Below are 18461 nucleotides of genomic sequence, written 5' to 3'. Positions count from 1 at the left end.
ATTTATGTGAATAATAAAACAGTGTCTTCATTACAATTTTTATATTTTCCAGTTTCAATTTAGTCAATTTGGCCAATAGAGTCATCCTAAAGTCTATCCCTAGTTTAAGAAATATAAATACATTAAAATAGAGGAAGTACAAGAACTGGCTTTCTGTTGGAAAAGAGTCTTTAGGCCAAAAACTATTTTTTAGTTTTAACTTTAATTTATAATACGCTAATTCAAATTATATACTGTTTATTCTAAATTAGTTGACACTCTTAACTAAATTGGGTGATTAAATCACAACATAGTTTTTTTAAAGTTTTTTTATAGTTTTTTTAAAGTTTTTTTTTTAGTTTTGGTTAAAGTTTTTTACTGTATTAGTACTTTTCAAGTATCGAAGTATCATTAAAAGTTTAGGGTTCTTATTAAATTAAGATGTGCAGCTTTTATCCTTAGCTAAAAACATATAATACTCTGCCATTTATCTTTTAAATTAATTTCCTCATCATATACTGTTCTTTTGATGGGATACATTTGAGTTTAAATCAATGTATATTATTTATGATATGACGGATTTAATATTTTATTAATTACATGGATTAAATAGATTTCATATTTAATCATGCATAAAATCAATAAATTTATATCAATAAAATTATCAATAAATATCAATAAATAATCAATAATTGTCAATAAAATTATATAAATTATAACTTTATCGATTACATTAATTAATTAAATAATTGAATGGCATTAAGGAAATGCTTTCAAATATACAAGGGGGCACAATACAATCTTGAGCGAATTCTTTAACCTCAATTTAAAAGATGCAACTCTGTTTGCAAAAGCATTAAAAAGCTTTTAGGGTAATCGTGTCAATCTCATTTTTATAATTGCAGAAGCAGTTGTGAAAACCCCCTGAAAAGTGGGTTTAGTTATACATTTTATCAGTTGTATCAAACATTGTTAAAATTATAATATGACACAAAAGTTTTCTAAATATGTGTATTAGTTTATTTATGTCATAGATTTTATGTATACATTTCGATAAAGATATCGAACAAGTTTTAAATTAATGAAATATCATAATAATAGCAAAACTATCACTTATATTGAAAATGAGTGCACTTTAATATCATCCCCAGCCCACCCTTTAAACATGCTTTAGAAAAAAAAAAAATATATATATATATAACCATCACATATCATCCATGACATATGACACATATCCATCAAAAATAAGTTTTTCAATACTGTGACGCCCTCCCATTATTTTTTCCGATTGGGTTTATTTTTCCTGAGTTGCCCTTTTATTGATTCTAATTATGGATTTTCTATGTTAAAGACTGATTAAGTTGTTAGTTTTAAATCCGCCACACATCTGATATAAAATACATAAACCAAAGAGAGATTAATTAAAATGAGCATTACAATTGAGTTTGCTCATATTATAAATGGTTGTGTAATTTTTTACATTCGATTCAAAGAACCACATTTAAGTTATATTCTGTATCCCCCCTTGTTGTGAATGTAATGCAATACTAAATTAAATAGTTACAATTAAAGTATAAGGTCAGTGACATCATAATGTACAAAATTACAACAGATTTAAGGGTAGCGATCTTCATTTACATATAAATGACCTCTAGCAGCCTGTAAAAGATAAGCCCTGGCAGTTTATAAGAAGAAAATAGACACCATCTTCGGTAAATATTGCTCTTGTAAACAATATTTACTGGAATATATTTTCGTTTGTATAAACTATTAATGGAGCTCAAACCAGCATTCAAAGATGTATGAAATATTAAAGTTAAATCAGTTTAAAATATATCTGTGTATATTTTAACACAAAAAGAATTTATATCCTGAAAACAATTTCCCCTATGTTATGGAATTTGGTATAGGCTACAATTTTACCTAGTAAAAAAAGTACTTCAGAAATAGAATTATAAAAATCTTTTTTTGTTATAAATGGCGGCCATTTTAACTGTTAAATAAAATTACTAAAAATGTCTAATTTTATGAAAATATTCTTAGAATACTTTTATTTAGCATTAAAAATTCCCTATCAAACAACACCAAGTACAAAAACATTTAATAATAAATAACTAAATATCCCATTTTTAGTTGTAGAGGGATTGGTCGAACTTTTTGAACTTGGTGTAGTTTAATATGAGATTTAAAATGTCAAATAAAGGTTTTCTTGGCATATTACAATAAAATAAGCCATTATTTAGTAATTTAAGCTGTACAAATTAAAATGACCGAAATTTTGTAACAAAAAATCTGTTTTATTGATTTTTTTAACACGGTATACTTGATTTTTGTTTTATTTTTACTCATTAAACCTATTCCTAAATTTATTGTGCTTACGGGTCACCTTACATTGTTTTGTTGTATTATTCTGAACAATAATCCATTAGGTTCTTTTTGCCTTAAAATTGGAAAGAATACATTTCGTGTTACTATTATATTGAGTTTTGGTGGTGATGAAGGGGGATTATTGTAAAAGATTAACACTAGATATCAAACAGGATATGGAAAGGGTTTGTTTGGACTAACTTGGTAACAATATTAGGAGAGTAGGGTCTTGAACTTTAGGAAGGTTTTCACTAGAGGGAAGTTATTTGGATACGTACCAAATTTGATTAATCCAAATGGTACTACTACCTGTAATGCTGTAACTTACATCTAATTTTGTAAAGATTTATTTTATTAGAAGCTTGAATTGATTAAAAGAAAATAAATACCTTTTCGATTAATTAAACAAACTTGATGAATCTATATTCATTAGTTGTATCGGTTTGTATGCCATAATATATTCAAACAGATTCAGTTAACGCAGATATCAAAATAGAACAAGGTAATTGAATAGGGGCTTACAGTTATATACAGAAATATGTTAGCAGATGGACTGACAGTTACATGAGATACATTAACTGTGACATTGCTGACATTGTAATTAACCTACATATCTGTGATGTAGGATCTGACTTGACAGAGGCAATGTTTCACAGTTATTAGCTCTACTTGACTACATATAGTGCTATACAGTATGGCGTCAGTATATGGACTGACAGTTACATGTGGTGTTACATGGGATACATTAACTGTCACATTGCAGACATTGTAATTAACCTACATATCTAGGATCTGACTTGACAGAGGCAATGTTTCACAGTTGGTCGCTCTACTTGACTACATATATAGTGCTATACAGTGTAGCGTCAGTATATGGACTGACAGTCACATGTAACCAAAATAACATAAAAAATAACATTTAAGTTTATCTTTATTCTAAAATCGCATTGTGTTGACATTTTAGTAAAAGTACGTTAACTAGGAAATTGTAATAGATGCATCTTTCTAAAGTGAACAATTTGAATAATGTTTATTCAGATCCTTTTTAAAGTTGGCATTGGTTGGATGCAAATAAACAAAGTTAAATGGAATTCGTTTTCTGTAACAAAGTTTTCATGAAGAACATTACCAGTTGATGGTTTTAGTTAGTCACGTAGAATATAAAGTGTTCTGCGTCAAGCGACAAGGCAGTTTAACAGCCATTGTTGTGAGGGACTTTTGAATATTTCATTTCAGTTTATCTGATGAAGTTTAAGTATGAATTTACCAAACTTAAATAGATCTCACATATTACAATAAAACATTAGATATTTCGATTTAAGAAAGATTTCAAGTAATGGAGTATAAGCTTTGACACTTTACAAATGTATTCTAAGGTCGTGTTTATTTTTGTTCTGTATTAAAAGACTTAATTTTAATTATGTTAAACCTTATTACAGAGGAAATACAGGTAGAAATAAACGAAAAACATATATACTTAAGTACACACTGATCTCTTCATGTTGCATGAAATAGTTAGATAGATATTGTAAGCTAAGTGGTTCCATTCAATCATTGTTCTAAAAATGATAAAAGTTTGCTGGAAAAAATGTACATTTATTATTTGGCTAATCTAGTAAAAAATGTTTATTGAGGGAAGTAAATGTACCTCAGTATAATTGTGATGGTAAATTAAATGAAAAGAAACCTGATTTCAAAGTATAACTCGGCATACAATAATATAGATCAAGCATTAACGGATTTAAGTAGGGACAATATTAATGTGTTAGCTTACTACAAATATTAATAAAAAAACTAAACATTGAATTAAAAAACATAGATATACATAAATAATCGGAATTTATTTTGTTCACGTTTTAATGCGCACGATTTGATTTTGTTGTGTGGCCATAACAATTGAGCGTGTTTCAAATCTTTACATTAGTCTTAATAAAGCTGTTGCATTATGGAGATGAGTTTAAAATATCTTATACCACCCTTAATCGTAAACATTTTCATGCGTTGTAGTATGTAATTAGTTGTAATTATCTAAGCACGGTAACACTCTGTTTAATCCAATATCAAAGTTTTAAACTTTAAAGTGATTCAATGAAGAGGTTTAGTAGGAAAACATGTAAGACGAGAAGGTAAACCCGTATAAGTTTGTCTTGCTTAAGTCTTAGCTCACTTCAGGTAGTCTCATCAATATTGGTTTAACGGTTTGAAAGCAACGTACAAGTAAAGTAAATGATTCCATCACTCTAGACGAACGCGAAACTCAATATTGTGTTGAAACATGACTGGAGTACTCTTTCATCTGTTACGGGTTCATAGCAAACTTATATTATGTCTACTGTATTTCACAGCAATATTATATTCCTTTGAACGATTCAGAAGAATACTAATCAGTCAGTTTGTGTAATATATTTGTATGGTAATCGCACATATTCTTCTTTGAAATATATTTTACAATGTAAATACCTATGAGTTATATGAAGCTAATAAGCTAAAATTGGTTGTTAACTATTGATTGTTGTATATCTTACTATACATACTAAAAGGTCAAACTATTAATTATTACAATTAGCTTTGAAATTTCGTTTATTTTAACTTTCTCAAAACATTATTTTGCGTCCTTTTGAATGCTTGTTTTAGATGCGACTTCTTTCAACCGCACATACCATCGAACCGAGGCTTGGGTCAGATCAAGTAAAGTAAGTGGTGTGTGGGTTGAATACAAAAGTGAAAATCCAATGATATCGAAAAGGTAAGCACATTATTTCAAGATAAACAGAATGAACCCAGTGTCAAATGTAGCGGAAAACCTAAAGAACAACACTAAGTCTCGACTGGACTAAATTGGTTTCTGTCACCGATTTGTACTACAAGTCCTACTTCTTATAGTTTGTTTGCCACAAATCTTCGTACTTCGATATTTCAACTGCTGATTAACCGACTTTCAAACTTATAAATCATAGTTATAACTCGTGCATCCTCATGAAACATTAGATGCTGTCACATACTGGTACGCAAAATCATTTTACAGACCAATTAACTGACAAAAATCAATAAAAAGTCATTATAAATAATCTTAAATGAACATTAAACATTGAAATAAAGTCTTATAGAAATGAATATTGTCAGTACTAGTTTTAATACTTTATTTATTGTTTTATTCGTTAACCATACAAACTTTATTCTTAAAAATCGTTATACATAACAGTGAAAATCATATGAGTGATCATCGCTTGGTCTTTTAAAAGTTGAATAATGTTTAATATGTCATTAGGAGTTTGGAGTTCAGATAAAAAAAAAAAAAAACTCGCTTTAAAACTCAAGTTGGAATCATAAAGATGATGATGAATGTGATCAAAATGATACATTAAATGATTAATTTTAATTCTCTCAACATAAGTTGTGTTTTCATATTAAGTTGCGTCAGTAAATATTGGTAAATTAATAGTATAAACAATCTGATTTCCTGATAACGAACGTGTTCTTTCAAATGCGCAATAGAAATGCTGTCTGAATTATACCTAAATAGAACAGGTGGAACTAAGTTTGCAAGTATTGAAAAGCTTTTAGGGTAATCGTATCAAATCCATCTTCATAATTGTATTTTCAAACCTATACTTCCAGCTTAAAGATAAAATACTAAGAAATATGTATAATTCAATAAATACCATTGAGAGTGTGACTTATAATTGAAGATCTGAAAGGTTATGATTGGTGCATGGTTAAACTGAGCGAGGTAAAGGAACTTATAAAAATAAAAAAGTAATATTAATAGTTATTTGTGCAACTAGTGAGAAAAGTGAGCAATTGACTCACTCGAGAGAAATCCTTACTCACGAGCCGTAGGCGAGTGAGGAATGGTTTCTCGAGTGAGGCAATTGTACTTTAAACTCGAGTTGCACATTATACTTTTCCTACAGTTACCATTAAACAAATAAATTTGTGAAGAAACATAACCTATTTTTACACAGAAGTGAACTTTTAATATAAAATTTAATGTGAAGTGACAAATACAACAGTACAACAGCTGACCAGCTGATTTACAGCCAGTGCTGCCAACGTATTTCACGCGCATACGACGTTGCCTGCATGTTACGCGCTCACTATTTCGTGCCTTCACGTTGCAAATCTGGAGTGAGACAAAGTAATTAGAGTGAGACAATGTTAACATTGTCTCACTGATGAGCGAATTGGCCACTTTGCTTTCTCAAATCAGTGAGAGAACATGTACATTGTTAGGTAACTGTAGGAAAAATTTTTATTCATGCTTCTGCTAAATCGTAGGAATAAAAAAAGCTGTTGACGGGCCAAATGTTGCTTGAAATTGTTCCACTAAGATCCTTTTTGTCTTAGTCTAGAGGGAATACAATAAAGCAGACATCAAACAAAAGACAACTAATAATTAGCATTATTTTTATCAACTATTAGCATATTAGACAAACTGAGTACTTGACAACATAATGTATAAAATGACAAACGGGTAGCGAATCTTCATTTATTTTACATATACAGCTCAACAGCCTGTAAATGATAAGCGTTTGGCAAAGTACATGATGAAAATGATAGTATTCCAGTCAATTATTATTCTTGTAAACAGTAAGTAACTTTGCGTAGTTAACACTTTGGTACTTGAATAATGTTTATTCAGATCCTTAAAAAGTTTGTATTGGTTAGTAGCAAATAAACAAAGTTTAATGTATTATTTATTTGTAAAAAAGTTATAATGAATATTACTACCTGATGGAGTTAGTTGGTCACGTAAAATATGAAGTGTTCTGCGACAAGTGACAAGGAAGTCTTTTAACATCCTATTGTGAAAACAATTACTTAGGTTTATCTGTTTAGATAAACAATTTGATAAACAATTGTTTAAGCTGTTTAGCTTAAACACGTTAGCATGACGCAAAATTACATGATTATTCAACTAAAATGTTAGTTTTAGTAACGTTGGTTTATTCATGTTTTATTATGCAATTTAACAAGTTACTCCTGTACATGGTTCTGCTTATTCAAGAAAATGGCTCAGCGGATTTGGTAAGGAAAACGAACATGTACTAAATGAAAAACCATAGATTATATATAGCAACACGAAATTGAACTATTAAATAACAAGCGCAATGTTGAATTAATAATACTCAGAAGAAAGCATATTGGATAAGAAAACAATGGATGATATTGTTTGGTTTCTAAGCTAGAATTAACAAATTAATTAATGCGATATTATCTTTTAATAAGCTACAGCAAATTTATGAAAAAGCTTATCGAATATTACAAAGTACTTACTACTTACCAATGTAAATTTCCCTTATATAAGCTTAAAGTGTGGACTTGATTACACTGCTAATACACGTCGATATAAGTAATGATTTATATTTTGTCATTAGTAACGATGATGTTACCACTCACAAAGAAATAAAAAATGTGTTATTTGTGTGATTATGTGTTTAGAAATGTTATAAGAAAGAATTTTATAGCTACTTTTTACAATCAAAACTAGATAATTGATAATTATGGAATAGTACCAAAATTACACACCTCAATGTTGGGCAATTCAATGAAGATGTTTAGTAGGAAACCATGTAAGATGTTAAGACCGTACAAGTTTGTCTTACTCAACTCTTGCCACACTTCAGGTATTCTCATCAATATTGGTTTACCGTTGTGAAAGCAGCGCAAAGTAAGTAAATTACTCTCATATACGTAAGCGAGGAACTCAATACTGTGGTGAAACGACAGAGTACTTTTCATCTTTCAGTGGGTTGTTGGATAAAAAAACTTTGTGTCATTTAGTTTCTCTAGTTTATCAAGAGTAGTGTGATTGATCTTTTAAGTCTATTACATAGAAATATGTACAAGTTTTCTGGTATGATTATATGTTTCCTTATGTATTTGTACGACGTTCACAAAGTTTAAACGTAAACGTTCTGAAATTTGAAAGAAAATTGCTTTAGCTTTCGTTAAAATATTATTTTGAGTGAAGCTGTAATTTCAGCCCACATTGTACAAGATTTGCCTCTATAAATAATCAATTTTATTATTTGTTGAGAAATTTGTAATTATTTTCAATTACTAAGTTTTTATTATACATATTTAGATGGAAAATGTGGAAATGTAACAGGATTTATAAGTTGATAAGGTAAATTTGTAAAAATTACTATCGTACGTAATATTAACATAATAAAAACTAGATGTTCAATATGTACGTATAATATATTTAACTAACATTCTGAAGGAGAAAAGTGTTCACGTCAAACTACTACAAGAGTCAGATACGCCCTGACAAGGTATCTAAACTCTCAGTAACCTGTATAAATCTTACATTTACTAACTTCAGAAGTTCTGTTGTGACATTTCATACAAGGTTAAAATGCCAACTCAAGGAAAATGTAAAAAATTCTTCTTCTTTGATATTAACTATATTCGACAAAACTTCTCACTCGCCTTTTGAGGCATTATATTTGGCACAAGCTAACTTATGGTGCCCAAATTTTTGTTTTAAAAAATACCCCCGCCGCAGCAAACCTGTAGACTAAGCGAATTTACATTTGCCTGATTTGATTTACAATTAAATGTATTTAAATGACATTAAGTTTAACAAGTACCTAGGTTTGCTTGTAAGGGGAGGTTAATAAAGTGTGGTTTTAGTAAAATAATAATAGCTTAGTGTAAAGTAAATAAATATGCCAAGTTTGGTCAAAATATATCCATAAACAAGCAAACTTTAACAGTTTACTCATTCTTAATAAGAATAACATGGGAATTTTAAATTCACAAAATCCAACAATTTCAATAATAAAAGAGGGGTTTTAACATTTTTGTTATAAACATTGCCTACGGCAAATATGTGAATGTTGTATCAAAACGGTAAAGACCGTTCAACGGTAAAGACGGACAAAAAAGCATGTTCCAAAAATATACAAAACAAGTATTTCAAACTGTTTGTGTTCCAAAGAACAGCAATCAAGGTAAATCTTCTGAAGTAAGTTTGTAAACAAAGTTTTTCTTGACAACACACCCAAGTTGTTGACATATGTGACACAGAATGTCCTGGTGAATAAGTGAGGTTCAGAAAAATCACAAACAATGTTCACCGATAAACTAAAATATTTCGATAAAAATATTTTGAAATTTAAATTGGAAAAAGCTATTCTACATTTTCGTTCAGGTAAGTATTGCAAAACATAAACAATGAGCTCAATTTTTAATATACTTATAGACTCGTTGGGCATTAAAGTTAATTTGTAATCTTAATACATAAAACCAATTACATGCACTGAAACCTAAACTTTATGAAATTAGAGTAGTCAAAATTATTGGTTGGTTTTTCATAAGTTACATGATTTTTTAACACAGCACCATTAAAAGTTTTGAGTTCTCGTAAAAACCAAAGTGCACTTTCATAAATTTTGATAACGACTCGATGTTTGGCAATAAAGCTTGTGTTAATTATCTGTTACAAAAAAGGTTTTGCCCACGCATAAGGTTTTTTGAAGGAAGATTTCTGATTATTATCAGAATTAAATTCCGATCCCTTGTATTTCCAGTAGATGATTTACTCTAATTCTGAAAAATATTGGATTTATGATACAAAAGTTAGTATTAAATATGTAAAAGCGTTAATAGCTTTAATCACTCGAATCTTATTTTAAGTTAAGTTATAAAAGACCAGAGAAACATTGGTTTAGTTAACATGTCTAAGATAGCATCGCAAATAGAAAAAAGGTATTAGCGTAGACAACAGTTATGCAAAGAGTTTTTAATTTCACTTCGTAAATACATGTTTGTATCCTTAATTTGATGGATAGAGATTTATTTTATTTACAACCCCTTGTGTACAGAGAAATGTAGTGTTTCAATAAATATGTCAATAGTATGGACCCGTGTATTTATGAATGAGCATAAATAAGTATAACATTAATATTGAATTAATTATAGTTTTTTTAATAAAGAACGTGTGGTATTTCATATTCAAACTCCCTTAAAGGTTTAGAAGACCTATTTAGAAAAACAAATATTATAAAAATGCGCATTGTTTTTCCATATTTAAAAAAAATCCAATTTCAAGTAAAAACAATCGTCGACACGTAAATGTGGTCGAGACAGAAATTGTTGTGACATGCAATCACTCCAGGAAGATGATAAATATGCAGAAGTCAGTTTCCAAATTAATATTTCTACGTGAAATCTCCTGTAAGACTATTTATACCTTAATCTCAATGTGTTGCTAGGCAACCCATTTAATCCAACCTGCTACGCAACGATTTTATTATTTTGATTAAGAGTTTAAAATAGTGTAAATACCTGTTTGATGGTAATTTATGTTAAGCAGACATTGTATTCTAGAGGCTTAAACACCGTCATAAAGATAGGTTAGTTGTATTAACATCAGTTATATATTATAAACCCTCGGTAGCTATTTTTACTATTGAGCAGTTTTTGTGTGGCTAAAAATGTAGATTATTTATTTATTCAATCATAAAATAATGTATAGGCTTACAATTTCAATTATTTATTAGCCAGAAAGGTTTTTTTATCATAGGTTATTGGCGGGATCTGAACCTAAGGCCTCTGAAACCAAAGCCCCGCACTCTACCACTACCTCGGCTCGCCCCCGTTTAAAGAGTTATTTAAATACATCGATTAAATCCACGAAAATGATTATTTATTAATAATTAGTGCACGTTTTATTTTTTTGAAGAGAGTATATATTTTGACCAAATTCATTACAGTAGTTCAATTTCACACAATTGGTGAAAAAAAAGCTTTTGAACAATCATTCCAGTAAAAATCTACACGCTATTTTTACCAAACTATAAATTAAAATAAAAGTTATACAACTAAACAAAACAAAAAAGCATTTTCGGAATGAAAATTATTTTCCAAACCCAACATCGATGAGGTACACTTGCGATTATTTGCTGTCATAGTAACCAAGTAACGACAAAACAGTCAATCAATCAATCAATCAAAATATCTTTATTTCATAATATGCAAACATATAGTTACATGAAATAGAGTCATGGGAACTAAAACTAAGTGAGGTTATTAAAAAAAACCAGGTAATTTAGCATGCGGGGTCGGTGCCTTAAAGTCTGCCCATGGGTTGAGTAAACATTTTGGTTGCGTATACCAAGGTGATTTTTTGACAGGTAAGTTTTTGAAAACCGTCTTAACTATTTTTACCACACTATGATGTTTTTAGCTGATTTACATACGTTAATTGGTGGCTGAAAGTTACGCTTTGTTGGTCATGCCAGCTGTCATCGTCATTTGGGGACCGAGCAGGTTTTTACATCCCTAGGGCCGCAAAATCAGCTGCCCGCTTACATTCTTAAGTCATGAATGCATATTAAATACACAATCAGTATCCATGGCATTGCAATAGAATTGTTTTATTGTCCCCGCTGCCTAGCAACTATTTATTATTTTTTTTGCTGATTGCTCAAATTATTTTTCACATATCTTTAAAGTTGTGTAGACTAAGCTGTATCAGAGTGCATTACTATTGTGGTGAATAGTGGTAATAGGGTATAGTGTGGTGAAAAATAGCGTTCGTACCACGGACCGGAATGGTTTTGCAGCTCTCGATCGATTTAAGTTCTCGTCTTCGTCTCGAACTTAAAAACTATCTCGAGTGGGCAAAACCTAATTTTCGGCCCTAGGTACACAATATACCCCGAAATATAGGTACGAAATATAGGTATTTAATATATTAAATTACTAGTTTGGTTAAAATTATAATTATAATTTTAAATAAAATAAATTTTAAGTAAAACGAGCTGTTTGGCCCGTCCTACGTACGGGAATCGAGTAGTCCATTAAAACTGTATATGATTCAGAACAGCTAGTTTACAACTTGGTGACCGATTCACACACACTGGCTTTGAGTACAGTAGCTACATACCACCTTCCACTGCATAACTTAGGCCTACTATCACTTACCGTACCTTATTTTACAACCTTGGCCACTGAAACCTCTAAAATGATCCTGGCCTCCCGTTCTCTTCTATCCCCTGCCATTTCTAAGGAAGATACCAGTCTGAAGATGTCTTTCATTACCTACTTGGTCTTCCAAGTGGTCGTCTACCTTGTGGTCGTGCTCCTTGGAATACACTTTTAAAAGTTGAAGTATCTTCTCTCCGCCATGCAAAGCCTGCCCAGCCCATCTGAGATCTGAGCCTTTTGGAATGTACCCCTTTATCAAGTTTCTGAATCGTACAGTACTACTGGGATAGTTATGATATGGTATGAATCGATTTTGGTTTCTACTGACACCCTGCAGCTTACTGGTCAGTTTTCTGGAGACCTACTACACCGGTTGACATTTTCATGTGTACTGTAATATTACTTTATTACTATTTTTAATAATTATTATTTTACTGCAGTCATACTTATTCAAACATCTAGAACAAGATGAATCAACACGTAAACCAACTTTGACGGACTGCATTTATGACAAAACTTGATTATACGTTTAAAATGTTTAGTTCAAAATTACACAATCTCCTGATAACATAGATCTTTTACGGTAGGTAATAAACTGCATTTTAAAGTGAAATAGTGTGTAGGCAAACTCTGGATCAATATGTTTGTATACAAACAACTTGTAACATAAATATTTCAATGACAGTTAGAAACCAGCTGTTAGTTAAACCATCCATCACTAAAACGACTTTAACTCGTCCGTCGGCTGCTAGACTTTTTGAAAATTAAAACTTAATTTCTAAAAAACTGGGACCCTAAACTAAAATTATGGCTTCGACATTCCCTTGTTCTCAAAATTATCTTTCTTTCAACACAAAAATCATGAAAATCCGTCAAGTGGTTGATTCAGAATCGTGAAATAAATACCCCCGCCGCAGCAAACCTGCCGTCTAAGCGAATTTCCATTTGGCTGAATTGATTTTCAATCGATCTACATTTAAATATCATTAGGTTTAACGAGTACCTAGGTTTGCTGCTACAAGGAAACTAATAAATCTTAAGTAAAATAATTATTGCTTAGTAGAAAATAAATATATTTGCCAAGTTTGATCAAAAGATATCCATAAACAAGCAAACTACAACATTTTACAATATTCTCCATAAGAATAACATGGGAATTTTAAATTTACAATTTTTTTAGTTTTCTCCGTAACCAATAACCGTACAAAAACACTTTGATATACTGAATTGTTTGTTTTTTTAAGCTCTTTAAGAAGGTTTAGAGAAAAATTGGGAAATGTTGTGTTTTGAGGGTCAAAAGCGAGAAAAAACCATTTTTACCCCATAAAACCCTGTTCCCATGGTCCGATCATGCTGGATCGCGAACTCATTCAAGTTTATCCCGCCTTACACCTTCAAACCAAATTTCATCAAAATCGGATAACAATTACTCAAGTTATCGTGTTCACGGACACATACAGACTGTCCCAAAAGTCCCGGACCGGTTTAATATTTTCTAAACGACAACAGATAAATCAATAATATTTGGTACATCAATACCACACCTAAAAATCTACTTTTTTAAGGAACTATAAATTTTTTGTCATATCATGGGGACGTCCCGCAAGGATTCAGAAGGAAATCTTAAATAGAAGCATAGGTTGACATTTACATCAAATTAAAGGTCTTTACTAGCAGAATATAATGCCGCAAATTTGAACTCAAACGGACAACCGAGCCAAGAATGACAGTGGTTCAAAGATTCATTTAATTTGCATTGCATTACTCAGGGGGCACAGCCCTAGGAATCGGAAGAAAATTGTTAACGTAAGCATAGGTCGATATGCACATCAAATTAAAGGTCTTCACTTGTAGATTACAATGCCGTAAATTCAATCTCAAAAGAATGCCTGAGTAAAAAATGGCAGTCGTTCAAAGATTTAAAATGGCTGATTCAAGAAATCTTTGAACGGCTACCATTTTTTACTCAGTTGTCCGTTTGAGTTCAAATTTGCGGCATTATATTCTGCTAGTAAAGACCTTTAATTTGATGTACATGTCAACCTATGCTTCTATTTAAGATTTCCTTCTGACTCCTTGCGGGACGTCCCCATGATATGACAGAAAATTTATAGTTCCTTAAAAAAGTAGATTTTTAGGTGTGGTATTGATGTACCAAATCTCATTGATTTATCTGTTGTCGTTTAGAAAATATTAAAATGGTCCGGGACTTTTGGGACAGTCTGTATATACATAAATATATATATACATATATAAAAATTTGAACGAATGGTGTTTTTGGCCTCTGGGGGCATAAAAATGAAAAAGTAAATCGGTCCCAGGCCTAAGTCTTACCATGAGACCTACGGTAATAGCTTACTTCCCTATAGGGAAATTCGCTAAAAACCCCTGTTTCGTTTTAATACTATGGATAGATTTGAACTACAGGTACATTGATTAATAATAACGTCCGGTTTTTAAAAGGAGGAAAAGAATAGATAGGAACAAGTCTTGAATACAATAGGTTTATAAGGTTAAATATCAATCTTATTCATTATGTAACGATTTCTAAAACTTTTTACATTTATGTAAGTAAAAATTCCAAAAAAAAGTCCAAAATATTTTTGTCTTAGTTATGAGAAATAGTAATTAACCTTTTTGTATTGTGTTATTATACAAATAAACACACTTATCATCTATTCCTTATGGAGCAAACTCAAGTTATAATTTGGTAAGTTTTTAAGCTTAAGAGGGTGGTGAATCTAATCGCGCCAAATCATAAAAATTTTTGAAAATCGCTTACCCCCCATACTTGCTGCATGGGAGTGCTATTACGACATAAATACACATAGTAAAACACGTGGTTAGAGTAGACTTTTCTACTTTTAGAAGCTCGCATTCAACTTTCCATTAACTATATTCAAAATAGTTGCTCAGAGCTCCCAAGGTGTGGACGTTATGTACGTGACACGAATGGTCTATCTACAAGCTGGCCCTTATATCACAACAAGAATATTTTCTCTACACAGTAAATAGTTTCTTTCTGTATTATTTTTAGTTTAGAAAGTTGCTGTTTTCAGAAAGGGATCGGCAATGTCTATAATTTATCACGGTACTTTAACGGTAGTTTACCGTACTCCAGCTGACCAATTTTGCAATTAATTGGCTACAACAATGGTATACTTTCAACCAAGCTACCTCCCCTTGACCAGCTGCGTGAAGACCTCTTAAATGAGATACAAACGGCTGTCTACAATCAACAATAGTTAGTTTGCATATAAATATTAACCTATAAAACATAGCTAGGGCGTGTACTAGATATAATATATCTTTATCGTCTTTATTAGTTAAGGAATGATTTATAGTTCAGAAAGTTTGAGTGGAGTTTCAGGAAAATACTTTTAAGGTCGTATCTTGGTTATAACATGTGTATTATCCGTTTTGCCCCAGTTGGAAAGTAGGTGACTGCTCGAATAGCTTCTAATGTAGTTTTAAACTTTTATTTTGGAAATTTAGAGTTAACAACACTTATATCGATATTATTCCCCTTCAATAATGTTTTGATTGTTTTAGTCGGGTCACTAGTTATTGATTGAACACACAAAGTTAAACAGCGTTCTTTTTTAATCCACTTATTCTAGAAGCTTTTAAATTTTGAATTTGAATTTTGCTGATACAGTACTGTAGTGCAATTAGTGTTATAATGGTTTGTTTTAAACCTTGCCAACACCCCATGAAGATCCTCTACAAAGCTTGATTTGTTAGCTCCACCCTCCACAAAAATCTTGTTAGCCATTTGTCTTATAAAGAATCTTAGTTAGAGAACAATTTTGTTGATTTAAAATACCAGTAAATTTTGAAGGAGTCAAAACAAAGGGCCACACCCTATGTGTCAATAAAATATATCTAAATTCCACCAACACTACTTTCCCGTATTTTATTTGCCTAAAAACTATTCTTCCATATTAAACCTTGCTATAGACAACCATACAAATAACTAATATACGTTCAGTATGACATAACCATGAAACGTACCGACCTAGTTTATAATATGACAAATGTTTGGACATAAACAGTTTTGTATGAAATTACAGTTCCTACACCCGACAAACGTTGTGTTCTTGCAAAAATAAACAATCTTGCAAAAATGTGTAAAATTAATTATATGAAACAATTTTTTTACATCAATCATGCATTAAAAAGATTTTACATTTTCATCTGAATGTCATAAACATAATGATTTTTGTGTTCCATGAATATTAGTGTGTACTTCAATGAATCTTAACACATGTTTTGCTCACTCTGCTCTAAGTAATCATGATTGAATGTAAGGATGATGGAGCCGCTGTCATCCCTTAGGAAAGAACTTTTGCAGTTCCAACTCGGAGGTTTCCAGACAAATCTAGCCTTTGAACTCTATGTATTTTTAATGGAGGGTTTCATCCATGAAATGTCCAGACTTAAAACAATCACACATCCGTTTATTTAAGATTCGAGATATCTTAAGTGTTAAACTTGCCAAGTCAAATTACTTGAACAATATTACGTCACAAAACTGAAAGATGCTTATAAAGCAGGCAAAAGTTATATTTACCGTTGTCATCTGTCATGACCATCGATGTATAATAACTCCCTGGATTGCGCGCTCAGGTTGAAGTAGGGCTCGGAAAACGGTCCGTCGCTACCTCGCTCTGTCCGCGAGGAGTGGGGATAAAGACATGACTCACCCTAGTGGCGAGCGTCGCGCCCGCTCTCGCCGTGTCTATGTTAGTTTTGTGGAAATATTCCGAGGATAATTGATTGTAACGAACTAAAGGAGGTTTTATAGGCAGATATAATTAATCTACGTACTTGCTCACACTTTGTAGAGTATGTGTCAAAAGTAAAGCCCATAAGAAATGTAGTGGTGATATAAAAGAGTTAGATTTATTTATATTTGAACATTAACCAGAGCAAAGTATATCACAATAATTATTTCATCACATATGCATGTCATCATTTGCTTCGGTGAGGCCCAATTATTATTGAGAGGATTTGCATAATTTAAGAAAATATATTTTGTTTATATTATAGTATGTTTCTATGTCATACTGTGATTAACGTGTTTGGAAAACATATTATGTTGCTAAATAAAATGAGTGTATAATATTTAATGCCAATATCTCAAATGTATTCATTATTCTCACTGAAGTAAAATAATAACAAAATATTTTCTTAGGTATTGAATACTGCTGTGAAATCCAACATTTATTCTTTGATTCGAAGAATTTTGTTAACTATAGACTACAGGTAAGCATTAAAATGCATAGACATACGCCTGTAAATTTGGTTACCATTCTTCGTAATGTAATGACATATTTGATGTAATATAATGATAATTAAATGCTAGAAACTCGGTTTCTATATCCCGTAAACTGATGCTGAGCGGGCCGAGCTCCTAGCGCCAATGCCGCGCCAAGCGATTTTATGCCTATTTTTAATCGCTTAAAAATGATACAAGCAGGCTCCGTATCAAAAAAAGCTTCAAATAAAAAATAAAATTCATACTTTGATCTAAAACTTTGCCGCAGGAATTTTTTTCCTGACCAAAAAATAAAAAAGTTCCTCGCTTACTACATTTTTCATGTTTTTAATGGTGTTAAAAACAATCATCTGTTTTAATTTGCCTAAATAAATTATAAAAAATATGTTAATGTAAAAACTAGCTACATAGTAATGAGCACTGGTTTTTCCATAAAAATAATATATCAATTTGAAATTTTTATGTTAACAAATAAGTGTAGTAGAGCAGGTTGAGTGAATGTATGTTTGTGTAAAACAGAGAGGTTCATTCGGCCAGTCCGCCTCGGTATCCCGCCAATTCGATTGGCGGGCACAGACCGTTTTCCACCACCTAGCGCTCTATCCAGTAGAGTTATTATACATCGATGGTCATGACACTGTGTTATGGGTTGAGGAGTGAAATATAGAATTTAAACCTAAGATACAGTGAATGTGCACTCATTTCAAAACCACAAGGACCGTGAAACTGAGTAATATATTGGAACAAAAATACTACCACATAATTAATAATATGTTTGTAAATATTTATTATATAGTTTACACTATTCATTAGTAAAGGCGTATTCATATTTTTCCAAAAAAATTGTAGACATTTATTATGAAAGTTAAAATTTCTTGATGATATTTTGTGAGTT

This window comes from Macrosteles quadrilineatus, unplaced genomic scaffold (genome assembly GCF_028750875.1).
Source record: "Macrosteles quadrilineatus isolate MER2022 unplaced genomic scaffold, UCM_ALF_1.0 Scaffold_3__2_contigs__length_128488019, whole genome shotgun sequence".
In the NCBI taxonomy this organism is placed as follows: domain Eukaryota; kingdom Metazoa; phylum Arthropoda; class Insecta; order Hemiptera; family Cicadellidae; genus Macrosteles; species Macrosteles quadrilineatus.
This window is presented reverse-complemented; position numbering follows the sequence as displayed.